Source organism: Sarcophilus harrisii, chromosome 1 (genome assembly GCF_902635505.1).
Source record: "Sarcophilus harrisii chromosome 1, mSarHar1.11, whole genome shotgun sequence".
In the NCBI taxonomy this organism is placed as follows: Eukaryota; Metazoa; Chordata; class Mammalia; order Dasyuromorphia; family Dasyuridae; genus Sarcophilus; species Sarcophilus harrisii.
Window position 1 is genome coordinate 156,331,481 of NC_045426.1, and position 16,256 is coordinate 156,347,736.

At 35.2% G+C, this 16,256-nt stretch overlaps 1 protein-coding gene and 1 pseudogene across 2 annotated transcripts in view; both read left to right on the forward strand.

The window, feature by feature from the left end:
* Positions 1–16,256, forward strand: part of NLN (neurolysin) — a 137,270-nt gene that overhangs the window by 9,838 nt on the left and 111,176 nt on the right. The gene's annotated exons all lie outside the window — the stretch shown is intronic.
* Positions 11,150–13,970, forward strand: LOC116423262 (annotated as a pseudogene).

Sequence of the window (16,256 nt, forward strand, 5' to 3'; positions counted from 1 at the left end):
TTCAGATTTGTTATTGTTTGGTCGTTTTGATTGTATCGAGGAGTTTTTGTGGCAAAGATACTGGAATATTTTGCCATTTCCTTCTCCAGCTCATTTTACAGATGAGGAAAGTGAGGCAAAAAGGGTTAAATGATTCACTCAGGGTCACACAATTAGTTGTAATGCCAGAGAAACTGAGGCAAGATAGAGATTAGAGAGTATTTAATAATTTATTTAAAAGGGAGCTATTTACTGGGACCAAATGGATCCGTGGTTTGGTCCCAGGGCTGAATGAGACTATCATCTCCAAAAATCCAGCAAATAATGAGAGTTTTCAATGACATATATATACATGGCTCAGACTCAGGGGGTATAGACTGAGGCAGGGGCAGAGTCAGGGTGCTGAGAACAGAAATGGGACTCTGACAGGGTGGGGTGAGCCTCTGGAGATGGGATGACCTAATGGGGGGAGGAATCCCGGAAATGGGGAGAGGCATTCTGATATTCTAAAAACATAAGATCTTTTATCCTTATCAAATATTCTGATAAAGAGGGAGAGGAGGTTTTGCAGAACTGAGCTTTGAACTGATAATTATAAACTAAAGCAGAACAATTAGAGAAACTGAGTCAGGACTGGGTCATGATAACTAGGGAAAGTGAGTCAGGACAATAAAAGAGAACTGTGATATACCATGGTTAAATGTCTAAGATCAGATTTAAACTCAGAAAGATGAGTCTTCTTAACATTCTACGCACTGGCTACCTAGCTGAAATGTTCAGGTTTTCCTGTTATTATAATACACACACACACCCTAAAACTCTTCTTTGTCCCTTAAGCTGTCCTATGTCCTATATATGTTTTCCTTTCCCCCTTTTAAATGTGTAGAAAAAGAGAAGCTACATGCCATGCTTTCACTTTTTACCACTCATTCAATCCTGAAGCCCTTAGGATTTATTAAAAACATTAATTTATTTCTATCCGAAAGTCTTTAAAAAAGGTAGTTATCTTCTGCTTCTGCCACTGTTTTTGCGAAAAGTTATCCATGACCTCTTTTTGTAGAATGTCATTTTTCCCAATTACATGGTAAAAACATTTTTTAAAAAAGTTTTGAGTTCCTTCAATCCTTTTCTTCTCTCCTCTTTTCCTGAGATAAGTAATCCAATATAGATTATATGTATACGATCATATAAAACATTTCCATATTAATAATTTTGTACAAGAGGACTTAATTTATTACCTCTTAATTGACAAATTCAATGGAGTCTTCAATCCTGAATCTGTTTGAACTTTTTGTAGCATTTGACAATGTTGACCACCTTTTCCCTCTTAATAAATCTCTTCTTTCCTGGTTTTCCTTCCTCTCTAACCCTTCTTTTTTGTTTTTGTCTGGTTCACCACCTTCTCCCATCTTCTAAGTACAGCTCTCCCCCAAATTTTCTCCCACACTTTCTGCTCTCCTTTTTAAAGCACCTGACACATTTTTTTCTTTTAAGTAAATAATAAATTCAACATATATGTTTTATATCTTCTCTACTTATCTTTGCTTCTTTCTATGGACCTTCTACATTCTAAGCTTTTTCCCTTAGTGATCTCATCAGTTTTGCTCCCAAGAGTTCAATTATCACCTCTATGATGCAGATCTGGATCTTCAGCCCTAATCTCTCCTCTGAGCTCCAGTTCCAAAAATACAACTGCTTTTAGTTTCATATATTTAGATCTGGAAGGGAGTTTAAAGATTATATGACGATTGAGAAACTGAGGCCCACACAGATTAAGTGATTGCCCAAAATCTATGACCTTGGGTGGTCTTTGGTGATAGGAAATAGCCTGTTAGATAGCTTCATCTCAATGTCCCCTGAGATCTCAAATTTAATAACTTTTCCAGCATTCCCTCCTTCCTTTTTCCTTTCTTTCTTCCCTCCCTCTGTTATTTTGCCCCTGGCAAAGTCTCTTTTTCCCTCTTTTTCTTCCCTCCTTTTCTCCCTCTTTCCATTCTTTCCTTCTCTCCCTCCTTTCCTTTCCTTTCCTTCTTTCTTTCCTTCATTATGTCCTTTTCTTCTCCCCCACCTTGTTCTTTTCCCCTCTTTCCTCCTTTTCTTCCTCTCTACTTCTATGAGGACTCCATCATCCTTTTTATTATCCAGATTCAAAAATCTTAGAATCATTCTTTACTCTTCTCTTTGCCTTACTTCTCACATAGTTACCATGTTTTGTTAGTTTAATCCCCACAATATCCTTCTACTCCATAACTTTATTCCACTCTTACTGATTGCACCCTATAACACCTTTGTTCAGGCCATAGACATTCCTTAATTGCATTAGCTTCCAAACCAGTTTCCTTGCTTCCAATCTCCCCTTTCCCCAGTCCATCCTTTGCATAGTTGCCAAAGTAATTCTTCTAAGGTACAGTCTATCCTTTCTCTCCTTGTTCAGAAATCTTTAAATAGCTCCTTTTTATATCTATCACTCAAATTCTTAGCTTGATGTTTAAGTCCCTCCCCAATATGGCTCCAACCTACTTTTCTAAACCCCTATATTTTTTTCCTCTTTTTCATGCCCTTTATATTTCAGATAAACATTTCCCTAAACTGAAAATGCTGTCCCTATTACTATTATGGGTTTGCATAGGCAATCAATCCTCCATGCTTGAAATGTATTATCTCCTAATTTCAGTCTATCAAAATGTTTTTTTTTTTCCTTTGAGATATACCAAAGATACCAAATCTTTGATAAAACTTTTCCTGAATTTTTTGGCCGAAATGAATCTCTCCTATCCTCAGTAGAGTGTAGTTCTTCCTATTATCTAAAATTAAGTCCAACTGTTTAGACCCATTCCAAAGCATCCAAAAATGATCTTCCCCTTTTGACTTTGTTCTTGAAGATCTACCACCACTTCTTCACAGATTTTTCTCTTAATTATTTCCACCTTATAATATTCATATTCATTATGATCTTTTCCTCACTAGCCTCAAGTCAGCAGCTTTCTTCTTCACCATACTTCTGTCATATAATGACATTTCCATGCTTTAGACCTCATCTGCACAGAATCACTTTGCCTTTGCAGTGATTTCTTCCCAGGCTTTCCTAAAATCAGTCTGTTCATCATTTCTCTTAGAATAATAATATTTCATTACATTCACATACCATAATTTAATCAGCCATTCCCCAACTAAAAGCTTTTTTGTATGTATGTGCAAGGCAATTGGGAATAAGTGACTTGCTCAAAAGCATCTGAGGCTGTATTTGAACTTAGGTCCTCCTGACTCCATGGCTTGTGCTCTATCCATTGCACTATCTAGTTGCCTCACTGTAGTGATTTCCTCTATCTTTCCTTGTCTTCAAGACCTCCTTTCTTGCTCCAAGCCCACCCCTGATTATGAACATGCTACTTTAGTGTTTGACTCTTTATTACTCTATAATCCTTCTTCCCCTTCCCTACCTTCCTGTATTTCTGACCTACTGAATAAATATCATCAATCAACAATTAGAAGACAGTGTACTAAATGATGAGGCAATTAGATAGAGTGGATAGAGTGCCAGGTCTGGAGTCAGGAAAATTCATCTTCCTGAGTTTAAATCTGGTCTTACTAATTTGTTAGCTGTGTAACCTTGGGCAAGTTATTAACCCTATTTGCCTCAGTTTCCTTGTCTGTAAAATGAGCTGGAGAAGGAAATGGCAAACTGTTCCAGAGTCTTTGCCAAAAAAAAACAAAAAAAACAAAAACAAAAAAAAAACGCAAATTGGGGTGATAAAAAATCTGATACAACTGAAAATGAGTGAATAGGTACTAACTGATGGGAATACAAAGAAAGGCAAGAATAGTTCCTGCTTTCAAGGTCCTCCATCTAATAGGAGATACAACACACAAACAACTATAAACATATCAAAGAATTTTGTTATATAGCTAAAATTGTTAAAAGGCATTAAAGCTATTTTGGAGTCAGCCTTTCTGCCTGGGAATTTGAGTCAAGTGGCATGTTAGGAAAGGAAGACATGCTTCCAGGCACCTGACTAAGGCTGGTTGAATCAACTAAATGGATAATTTAGATAATAACAGCTGTCACTGAACCTGGCCTTCACCAGATTGATGCTTCAGCTCTTGAGTTTCCATTTGTGGGGGGAGGTCTTCAATCAATCTGGTAACCCAAGAGCCCTTACTCTTTCAATCAAGAGACAGAAATATCCATGGAGAAGGCTCATAGACATACAGACCCAAATATTAATGTTCTAATTTCTATTTCCAATTCTTACATTTGTTAACTCTGCAAATCCTTTATCAAATAAGTGCTTATTTACAAGACTTATGACACACCAATTTATTTCCTTTCATCGAAGCTCCCTAACCCCACTCATCCAATTTTACTGCCTTAGGTGTGAATGACATGTCCATCCTCCTTTTTCTTCACCTTTACCTCTTTTATATTCACTACTATTCCTTTCTATTCTCTAATCCAAAACTAGAACAATTGTGTCCCTTTGAGTTCCTACACTGTTATGCACAAACTCTTCAACAATTATAAATTTTTACACCAACATTCATTCCACTTTTTCACTTAATGGAAACCTGGCTCATTGCTGAGCAGCATATGGCTTGTAATCCTCTCCATTGATGACCCCCAATTCACAGGAATAGTCCAAGGGGTCAGCATACTCCTTGTTTCTCTCTGCTGCTCTTAATTAATTCCTTTCCACAGTCTTGTCTTTATTCTTCTAAGTTCTACTAAATCTATTTGTGCCTGCTTCTCCTGATCCTTTTTCCTGTCGTCTACCAATCTCTAGGTCATTCTCTCAACAAATACAAAGCTCATATTCTATCTCCCTATCCCACTTGCACATATCAGCCTTGGAGACATCAATATTAAATTCAATAAACACTATGTAAAACACACTGTGTTAATCTGCATATGCATTTCTAGGCATTGAAAGGCTAAAAGAAACAACATAGTATCATGGAAAGTGTGCTGTATTTCAAGGATATGATTCAGGTTCAAGTCACATCTTGTCTTTAGCTCTTTATCCTGAACATATCACCTACTATCTAGGGATCTCAGTTTCCCTGTCTGTAAAATAAAAGCACTGGACTAGAAGATACTTATCATCCCTTATACCTCTGTATCTTTGAAACTATGAGAAGTTTGTTAAACCAAGGCCTACCACGTGCTTGCCAGATGTCAGACGAATAAGCAAGTATCTATATAAAACTTTATTATGTGCCAAGCATTGTGTTAGATGCTAGATATTCATATGCAAAGGAGGAAAAAAATTTATGAACACACACTTTTAGAAGAGACAACTTGCATGAAAATATATAGCATATAGCATGACACCTTTCATATGTGGACATTTTGGTTAAAGTTAAGGGAAGAAAAAGAACTGCTGTGTAAGAAAAACTAATAAAATCAGCTTGAAGAAATACAGCCTCAACAAGTAAATAAACAGTTGGGACTTTTATGGCAAGCTCAAACCAATATACTAAAAATATCAATGCTTCCCAAATTAATTTATGGATTAATATACTACCATTGGTCTATTTTTTTTAGAATTAGGTAAAAAATTATAAATTTTATTTTGAAAGTAGGCAAGCATATTAAAGAAAGCTATTAAAAATATTTGCCTTACCAGCAGATTCATGGAGGAGATATGATATCTGTTTTTAAATAATTAAAAGGATATCCAATGTAGGAATTTCTTTTGCTTGATTATGCAAGTCTTTTGCACTTGATGGCTTGGGTTGTGAGGATAAAATGAGATAACTTTTATAAAGCACTATATAAACTTTAAAGTACTATATAAATGCTATTCATTATTTTTATTATTTAAAAGGAAAAAAAAAAGTTGTATGTAATAAGTTTCACAATTTTTTGTACAATGCTATTTTTCCAGCCTGCTTTCAATATAGAAATAGTTATTTATCTGGGGGATTGTTAAATTCAGAATTTTAAAAATAATAAGAAAATGAAAGAAAAGAGGATATCATATGGAAGATTTACTCTCCTTTGACTATAAAAGGCAAAAACTAGAAACATTAGGTAGAAGTAGCAGAGAGACAGATCTTAGGTGGATCTGAAGGAAGAATATATTAACTATTGGAGAGTAGCATATTCTAAGAGTGAAATCTCACTTATCTGAAGTCTCTAATAGAAATTGGAACCTTTTTCTTTGGTAATGTTATATAGCAGTGAAGGTAAACTCAAATAGAAAGGAATTCCTACAGGGTGCAAATTGACTTAGACTACCTCAAATTAACATTATCTTGTTGTATTTATATTTTTATTTGTATTGTAAACATTTCCCAATTACATTTTAATCTGGTTCTGTCAAGCCTCTAACTTTCTCCAGAACACAATGGAAAAGAAAGTTGCATAATTGTCACTTAGTATATCTTTCTTTCCATATTACCCTTCCTAGAATATAAGCTTTTTAAGAGCAAGGACTATTTCATCCTCTTCCTTCAACTCTTTATATCTCAAGTGCCTAGCACAGTATTTGGTTGATGATTATTGATGCTTGTCAAATTGAAAGAAAAATCCTAGATTTTAAGCAATATTAAGTTGATCAGAGAATTTTTTTAAAGATTTTTTTTCTTTTCCTAGAGGCTTAGATAATCAATTGCAAAGCCTCTATTTAAACCTCCCAAATTCATATCAGGTCTCTCTGGGAAAAATGAAATTGGAGGTAATTGTGTTTTTAGCTGTGGTTTTCAGAGCATGAAGACATACCCTTTTACTAATGAATGAGGAATTGATTTCTTAGAGAAGTACCATTTTTTTTTTCATTTCTTTTATCTCAAAGGAGCTTTATTTGCTAAATAGTACAGTTTGTGCTGAATATTGTGTGAATATTTATTCATAATAACAAATATTTATATGTTGCCTTAAGATTTGCAAAGTACTTTACATAATTATCTTATATGACAGCAACGTTGTGCGGTAAATGCTCTTTATTATCCCTATTTTACAAATGAGGAAATTTAAGTTAAGAGATTAAGGGACTTGTACAATCATAAAATTTGTTAGTGTCTGAGGAAAAATTTGAAATAATGCAATTCTATTCACTGTGCTACCTAGCTGTCTCCAACATTTATTTAGGATTTATATGTAGTTGCTGATTTAATTTGAATAATTCTCATCATTTAAAGTTATCATTTTAAGATTAGGTTATCATTTAAAGATCTTTAAATAAGGGTGATATTTTTTCTTTGCATCTTTCCTTATAATTACTTTGCATTTTGAAACATTTTTTCTTTAGATTTTTAAAGTTCAACTTGGTGAAAGTAAAAATGTTAAAATTTCATCAAACTCTTCCTCCAATTTGATTTCAAGTATTTTCTCTTTTTTCCCTCTATTCTAATACCATTCAAAAAGTAGTCCAACCTGGACATAGTTTCAAATTTAGGTCAGTATCTTTTGGTAACGGTGGCTTGAGCCTACATATCCATGAGGAACTTCAGTTTAGGTTTAGATTCTTAGTTAATACCATGCTAACAGAAATATAAACCAAAAACCCTTCTTTTTAAAATTTTTGGATAACTTTTATTTTCAAAATACATGCAAAGATAGCTTTCAACATTCACCCTTGAAAAACCTTATGTTCCAAATTTTTCTCCCTCCCTTCTCCTTCCTCCCCCTCCCATCCCTATATCCAATATAGGTTAAACATGAGCAATTCTTCTAAAGATATTTCCACATTTATCATGCTATACAAGAAAAGTCAGATTAAAAAGAAAAAAATGAGGAAAAAAGCCAAGCAAACAACAAGAAGAACAACAAAGATGAAAATGCTATGTTGTGATCCACATTCAGTCCCCATAGTCCTCTTTTGGAATGCAGATGGCTTTTCTCCATCACAAGTCTATTAGAATTGCCCTGAATTACCTCATTGTTAAAAGAGCCAAGATCATCACAGGTGATCATCACATAATCTTGTTGTTAATGTGTACAATGTTCTTTTGGTTTTACTCACTTTACTTAGTATCAGTTCATGTAAGCCCTTTCTGGTCTTTCTGAAATCATCTTGATTGTTTCTTATAGAATATAATTATATTTCATTACATTCATATGCCATAACTTATTCATTCCCTACCTGATGGGCATCCATTCAGTTTCTAGTTCCTTGCCACTACAAAAAGGGCTGCTACAAACATTTTTAAAGGTGGGTCCTTTTCTGTTTTTTATGATGTCTTTGGGATACAGACCCAGTAGAGACACTGTTGGATTAAAGAAAGAGTATGCACAGTTTGATAGCCCTTTGGACACAATTTCATATTGCTCTCTAGAATGGTTGGATCAGTTCACAACTCCACCAATAATGTATTAGTCCAATTTTCCCACATCTCCTCCAACATTTATTATTTATCTTTTCTTATCAAACCAGGTATATTATTACTTGTAATTTGTAGGTAAGGAAACTGAGGCAAACAGATTTTTTTTTAAAGTGACTTACCTGGGTTCACACAGCTAGTAAGGGTCTAAGGCCAGATTTGAACTTGGATCTTCCTGAGTCTAGGCGTGGCGCTCTGTACATTGTACCACCAAGTTCTATGAGCTTGTCCTCTTACTACATCTTGATAGTAATTTCTCTTGCAAAGATTTTGGGAAAATCCCCTTTCTTTTATTTATAACACAATTTACAATTAAGATGCTCTTACAACCTGAAATCAGATTTAAAAGGCTTCCATTAAAAAAAGTTAATAATTGAGGATGTTTATTATATAATGCAAATATGATAAAGTTTTGAGAAATAGTTTACAATAGAGAGATAATACCTTGGGAATACAGTTATCACACCTTGAAATCTGACTACCCTGTAAATCATTTACAATTGGGTTACTATTTCAAGGATAATCATTTGTTTCTTTCAAAACTGCAGGCCTAAGCATTGGGATGTTCTTTCTCAAGGAATTACATAAATTCTTATCTTATTAACTAAGTAAGGACTAGATCAAAATTTTGCCTTTCTATCCCTAGCCCTCTAGAACAATAAACAAATGTTTGATTGATGACCCTCATCCTATGGGTGTTAAATGGAAGAACCAAGAAATTTGAGCTCAGGTATTTTTATTCCTATGCTCTTTTACTATACTTCACTATCTAGTGTTAATTATTATATAATTTTCCAGTGTTCACTGTATAGTACAGGATCAAACAAATAAGGTGCTTCCCTATTCCAGTAGGTGGAAGCAGCATCAGCAGAAAAGCAGTGAATTTCCAATTCATCCTTTATAGATTTATTATTCATAAAGAGAAGAATCTTTTTGGTGTGCAGTTTTCTGGGGCTCTGCTCCTTCATTCAGTCTCAGTATTTTGCCAGCCTGTTTCATTATACATATGCATCCTTTGATTACTTTGGTTCCTTGAGCAAATCTCAGGATAATTTAAAGACAGACTAGTTTGATCTCTTTGCCCCTGGCATTGTAGACCACCTCTTATATGAAATATGCTACACTAGGCACTGGGGAGATGAAGAATTAAGAGATACAAAACCACTGACTCTAATTTATAAGAAACCAAGCCATTCTCCAATTGATAAATGGTCAAAGGATATGAACAATTTTCAGATGATGAAATTGAAATTATTACCACCCATATGAAAGAGTGTTCCAAATCATTATTAATCAGAGAAATGCAAATTAAGACAACTTTGAGATACCACTACACACCTGTCAGATTGGCTAAGATGACAGGAAAAAATAATGATGATTGTTGGAGGGGATGTGGGAAAACTGGGACACTGATACATTTGTTGGTGGAGTTGTGAACGAATCCAACCACTCTGGAGAGCAATCTGGAATTATGCCCAAAAAGTTATCAAACTGTGCATACATATCCTTTGATCCAGCAATGTTTCTACTGGGCTTATACCCCAAAGAGATACTAAAGAAGGGAAAGGGACCTGTATGTGCCAAAATGTTTGTGGTGGCCCTGTTTGTAGTGGTTAGAAACTAGAAAATGAATGGATGCCCTTCAATTGGAGAATGATTGGGTAAATTGTGGAATGTGAATATTATGGAATATTATTGTTCTGTAAGAAATGACCAGCAGGATGAATACAGAAAGGCTTGGAGAGACTTACATGAACTGATGCTGAGCGAAATGAGCAGAACCAGGAGATCATTATATACGTCAACAACGATACCATATGAAGATGTAATATGATAGAAGTGAATTTCTTTGACAAAGAGACCTAATTCAGTTTCAGTTGATCAATGATGAACAGAAGCAGCTACACCCAGAGAAAAAACACTGGGAAATGAATGTAAACTGTTTGCATTTTTGTTTTTCTTCCCGGGTTATTTTTACCTTCTGAATCCAATTCTCCCTGTGCAACAAGAAAACTGTTTGGATCTGCACATATACATTGTATCTAGGATATACTACGACATATTCAACATATATCGGACTGCTTGCCATCTAGGGGAGGGAGTGGAGGGTGGGAGGGAAAAAATCGGAACAGAAGTGAGTGCAAGGGATAGTGTTGTAAAAAAAAAAATTACCCTGGCATGGATTCTTTCAATAAAAAGTTACTATAATAAGAGATACAAAACCCACTCTCCCTCCCAGCAGTTTGCTAGATTAATAAGATGCATGAGACAGATCCTAAAAAAACTGGGAGAGTTTCCAGTGTGCTAAGTGCCATAGAAATGTTACCTAGTGCTATTACTCTGATGAAATGTTGACAGAGATGCTGATAGGAATTGAATATGTTTTCAGTAGTAATTTTTTAAGACTATGAATTTATGTGTGTATTCCCTCTGTTTTCAAAGGAAAATCATTACCCAAATAAATTTCCCCATAGCCACTGCCTTCCTATTCTTAAATAGCAACTCCATTGCTCCCAAGGGCTTTTTGTTTGTTTGTTTGTTCTATTGATGTATTTTATCTTTTATTTGTCATTTAAACCCCTCCCCCAAACAAACTCTCCAAAGAAAAACTAAGCTGAAACATCTGAATCAGTAATGGTTTCTGACAGTATATTCAATATTTTGCTCTCCTACTCCCCCACCTTTTTTCCATGAGTGAACAAGAAAGTTTCATTATCTGTTTTCCAGAAATTTCATTGAGTTTTAAGTTATTCAGTTTGACTTCCTTTTAGGGATCTTCTCTTCAGTCTGCTTATTTTGTTCTATATCAATTCATACAAGTGTTTACACATTTCTCTGAATTCCTCATACTCATCATTTCTTATAAATCAAAATATTCTTTATGTAAATGTAAATTTACATATTCTAACTAGTTAATGTCAGAGATTTGGTGGAAATTCAGGCACACTATTACATTGTTGGTGAACTGTGACTTAGAAAGCAAATTGGAATTATGCCCTCCCCCAATTTAATATAATCCCCATTCATTTTAACCAGGAAATTCCACTATTAGACATCTATTTTATTCCCAAGAAGCCATTAGTAAAAACGAAAGACTCTATACATACCAAAATATTAAATGTTGCATTCTTTGTGGTAACAAGGAACTGAAAATAAAATAGTTGTCTATTACTTAAGGAATAGCTAGACAAATTATGATACATGAATGTAATTGAATAATACTTTCTTTAAGAAATGGCAACTATGATAAATTCATAGAAGCATGAAAAGATATATGAATTGACATAGAATGAAGTAAGCAAAATAAAACTGAGAAAAATATACCCATAATAACTACAACAATGTAGGTAGAAAGAACAACTCCAAATCAAAGGAATATGAATAATATAAAACTGCAAAACACTGAAAATGTTTGTGTGTATATATATATATAGTACAAGATATAAGGAAGCAATAGATAACAATACATAAGAAAAAACTTGATATTATTTAATACTTTCAAAAACTGAAATAGGCAGCCTCCTCAGAGATAATGAAGTTTCCCCTCATTCAGTGTTTTAAAAAAAAACTTGGAAGGCCATGTGTTACAGATGTTAGAGTCAACAATGCTGCTTCAGGAACAGGATGAACTAGGTCAGCTCTGAGGGCTTGTCTAGCTTGAAAAGTCTATGATTTCAGAAGAAAAAAACCCAAATTTTCAAGCAAGAGCAGACAGGAAGACTAAAGCAGAGGAGGTAAAGGAGAAAGTGAAAGATATGATGGAAGGTTGCAGTTCTCATGTGGCACTCCCAGCAAGTTCAGGAGATCATTTACTCCCTCAGGAAGGGAGGATGCAACAAATTACAATTCATTTCTGACTTTATCATGATCCTAACTAGGTTTGGAAATAATGGAAAGAAAGCACTGCCCTTTATCTTACAAAATCCTAGATAATAGCAAGTTCCTCAGTGAAAAATGTCAGAAAAAAAGTTAAAGGATCTTCTTCACTACTATTACCCAGATAAGATTGATCCAAACAGGACAATGAGAAGTTCCCCATTATGGTACAATGATGGACTAAAGCCCACAATCTCATGTGTCAACAGAAGTTCAGAAGTGTCAGATAACCCATATTGTTAGAGATTGAGATGTAATGTTCAAGGAAGGGTTTGAGACATCTTTTTCAATAGGCTTTACTGAAGCAGTGTTCCCCTTTTCATCTTTCCTGCCAGTATTGTAACATTTTGGAAGAGATTATGAGGCTGGTGAATGTTTTCTATCCCAATATACATGTCCTGTCCAATTACAAGGACTTTGATAAAAATGGCTATTTGCAAGATTTCAAGGGTCATCTATGTGGAGGACTCCAAATACTTTGAACAGCTAGCTTCCAGGCTAAAAGTACTATTCTCCTGCTGACTGACAACCTGACTATGGCTGATGGGGTATCCAGTATAGGATTCCTAAATGTGTGTGAATCAGTGTGACTTCATAGAGGAACAGAGAGATTATGTTTCAGAAGGATGAGACCCTAGGTGTGGTGAATGGGATTCTAGCCCACATCTTGTATGAGAAGTTCCAGGTGGGAATGCAAGAGTCCTGAGTGCAGTTAAAGACTCAAATGCTCTATCTACTCCAACTGGCTCTTCAAAAACTTCTTATCCCTCTGTGTACATAAAAAAAAAAAAAAAAAAACTCTTGGCTTCCAAGATCCACTCAACTCCAGCTTCTTTCCTCTTCTCTTATAGCCTGTTGCTGCTTTTAGTGCTACTGTGACTTGTTGAAAGGAAACTGTGGCCAGCATGTCCATCTTGCTGAGAAAGCAGTTTATCAGCTCAAACGATTTAGGAGATGAGTGGAGACAAGCTGAACTGGCTACCATGTTCTCCTCATCCACCTGCCCTCCTCATCTATTTACATTTCCCCTTTCCCCGACAGAAACACTTACACGATATACAGACTTGCGTTGAACAGATTCTTTGGGACATGACTGAGTGCTTGTGTCCTCACTGGCAATTCACTCCCAATTCACATTGGGAGACTTGGGTATTGGAATGCATTGAGTGGGTGTCTGGAGACATGAGTTTGAGTCTCTGTCCTGCCAATAGTTAGCTCTGTGAGTACACGCAAGTTATTTGATCTTTTTAGGTCTCATTGGCTTTTTTTTTTAAACATGAAAAGTTTGGAATAGATGATTCTTTATACTTCTAAAACTCTGTGATCCTGAGATATTCTAAAACTGAATGTTGGACTTGAAATTGTCTGAAATCTGAGAGGATTATACAGCTGTACTTAGTAGCCTACTTCATTTATCACAGAATAGAGATTTTCTGCTTCATAGATTTCCTTTAGTAACCTCATGGCCTACCTCCTTATCCTTCCTCTTTAGTCTTAGCCACTGACAGGACGAAATACTAGAGGGGATGAGGGCAGGGGGTGAGAGGTAAGCAGAGAAGGAGTAGTTAGGTGAATTGCTACAAAGCAGTGAGTATATCTGCATTTTAATGTCAAATGAATTATTTTTGGATTCTGAAAAAAAGTAAGTTTTCATTAAGCGTGGAGAAAAATAACCTTGTTTAGGAGCAAACATCATCTGACTTTAAAGTCCTTCATATAACCAAGCCCCAAACTATTTTTTCCAACATCATTATAACCTTCTTGTTATTATTATTAACTAACATTTATTTTAGCCCTTTAAGATTTTTCTGAGTTTTTTATAAGACCACAACCCTGGGAAATAGTTATTATTATTATTAGCCTCATTTTACTGATGAGCTAACTGAGGCAGACAGAGACTTGCCCACATAGCTATTAAATGTAGAAGACCAAATTTAAATTGAGGTCTTCTTGACCTAAGTGGTTCTATCCACTGGGCCACCTAGCCGCCTCTCCAACATTATACATTTCTCTCCTTCCTGCATTCTGTACAAGCATGCAGAGTCTTTACTCTGGCACCCTGCCAGTACCTTTGCTTTGATGGTTCATCTGGTCTGCAGTGCACTTCCTTCTCATTTCTATCTCCTAGAAGCCTCATTGCCTTTAAGACACAGCATGATACCATCTTCTATCTGGTATCTTACCTCATCCCACCTTTTCCTATCTATTAGGACTATCTCTCAAATATCTTGCATACATTTTGTGTTTATTCTGCTTATATTTATTTTATAAATATATTTACAGATATACAGATATATCGACTGCCCTGATAGAATAGAAATTTCTTGAGAAGAGTAATTGTTTTATTTAGCATAGTGTCTAGTACATAGTAGAAGCTATATAAATAGTATTTCCCTTCCCTTCCCTTCTCATCCCTTACCTTCCTGTCTGCATATCAAATGAGTCAAGGATCAAGTTGTCTACAAACTAACTATTCTTTGATCTCTTTCATTGACTCACCATCTCTTACTTGCTCTCAGTATGAGCATCCCTCAGGGCTTTGTCTTTTATCTGGATTGTTATCACCTTTAATAATAATAGCTGACCTTACCTAGCATTTATTTAAAGCTTTGCAGACACTTTACAAAAATTTATTTGATCTTCACAACAACTCTTAAGTGCTATTATTATCTCCATTTTACAGATGAAGAAACTAAGACAGGCTAAGGTAAAGGGATTTGCCTAGGGTCACAGCTAGTAAGTGGTTGAGAAAGCATTGCAACTCACTTTTTCTCTGCTGCCAAGTCCAGTGTTCAGAAACCCATTGAACCATCTCAGCTGCCCTTTACCAAGATGATTTCCAAATCTTTGTATATAGATCTTCTCCTTGAAGTTCAATTTCCCATTTCTTACCTCCTGGTCTATATAGCTCTACCTTAATGTCCCATAGGCAAGTCATTGTCACATATCCAAAATGTAATTCCTCATTTCCTCCACCCCCAAACTTAAACTTCCTGCCAAGTTTTCTTTTGTTCTCTAATAACCCTCAATCACTCAGATATGTATCACCTTTAATTATTCTCTCTCATCTTCCTCTCATATATAATCAGTTGCCACTGTCCATAGTTCTGCTACTTTCTCCAGAATATCTCTTTGTTCCTTTCCACTTACTTCTACCACTGTAGTTTATCACCTAATCTCTTCATTTGGGTTATTCCCTCTCCCTGCCTCTTCTTTCCCTTCTTGACTCAACTAAGTGACATGACATAATGGATTAAAATGTTCCACCTGGAGTCGAGAAAACTTAAATTGAAATCATGATTCAGATACTTACTAGCTGCATAACTTAATCTCCCTCAGTCCGAATTTTTTCATCAGTAATATGGGAATAATAATAGAACCTATCTGATAGATTTGTCATAAGCTTCAAATAAGGTGACATTTACAAAACTTAAAGCCACTTGTTAGCTATTTTTCCTTCACACAGTTGCCAAAATATTTTTCCTAAGGCAATGACCTACCTGCCTCTGTTATTCCATTGCTCAAAAAACAACAGCTTCCTGTCTTTAGGATATAATACAAAATCTTGAATGATACCTTCCATGTTCTGGCTCCAATCTACCTTTTCCCACCTTATTTCTCAACAATCTCCTTATATTTTTAAGCCACACTGTATGTTATTAACTGTTCCTCAGGTTTGACATGCTAAATTAGGATGATTCATTATAACAAATGGAATGAGGGTTCCTTGAGTTAAAGGAATTTGAAAATGATGAGGTTTGATCAAATAACCCATTTCAAATCTTTCATTTTCAGCAAATATCTCTCAATTATCACATACTAAATAATTGTGATAACTCTATAGCTGTACCAGGAAAGGGAAAAGGAGACCCATGCACAGGACTAGGTGTCAAAAGGAAATTAATCAAAGGACATTTTTTTATAGCTCTCTGAAATTGAGAGAATGATACCATGGAACTCTATTGAGTCAATTGAGACAATTATTTTACCTAGATTTGGGTGGTGAGACAACTCCAAATGCTTTTTTTCATGGGTAAAGTCCCACTTTTAATGTCTATGTTAGAGATGCTTTCTCCTTT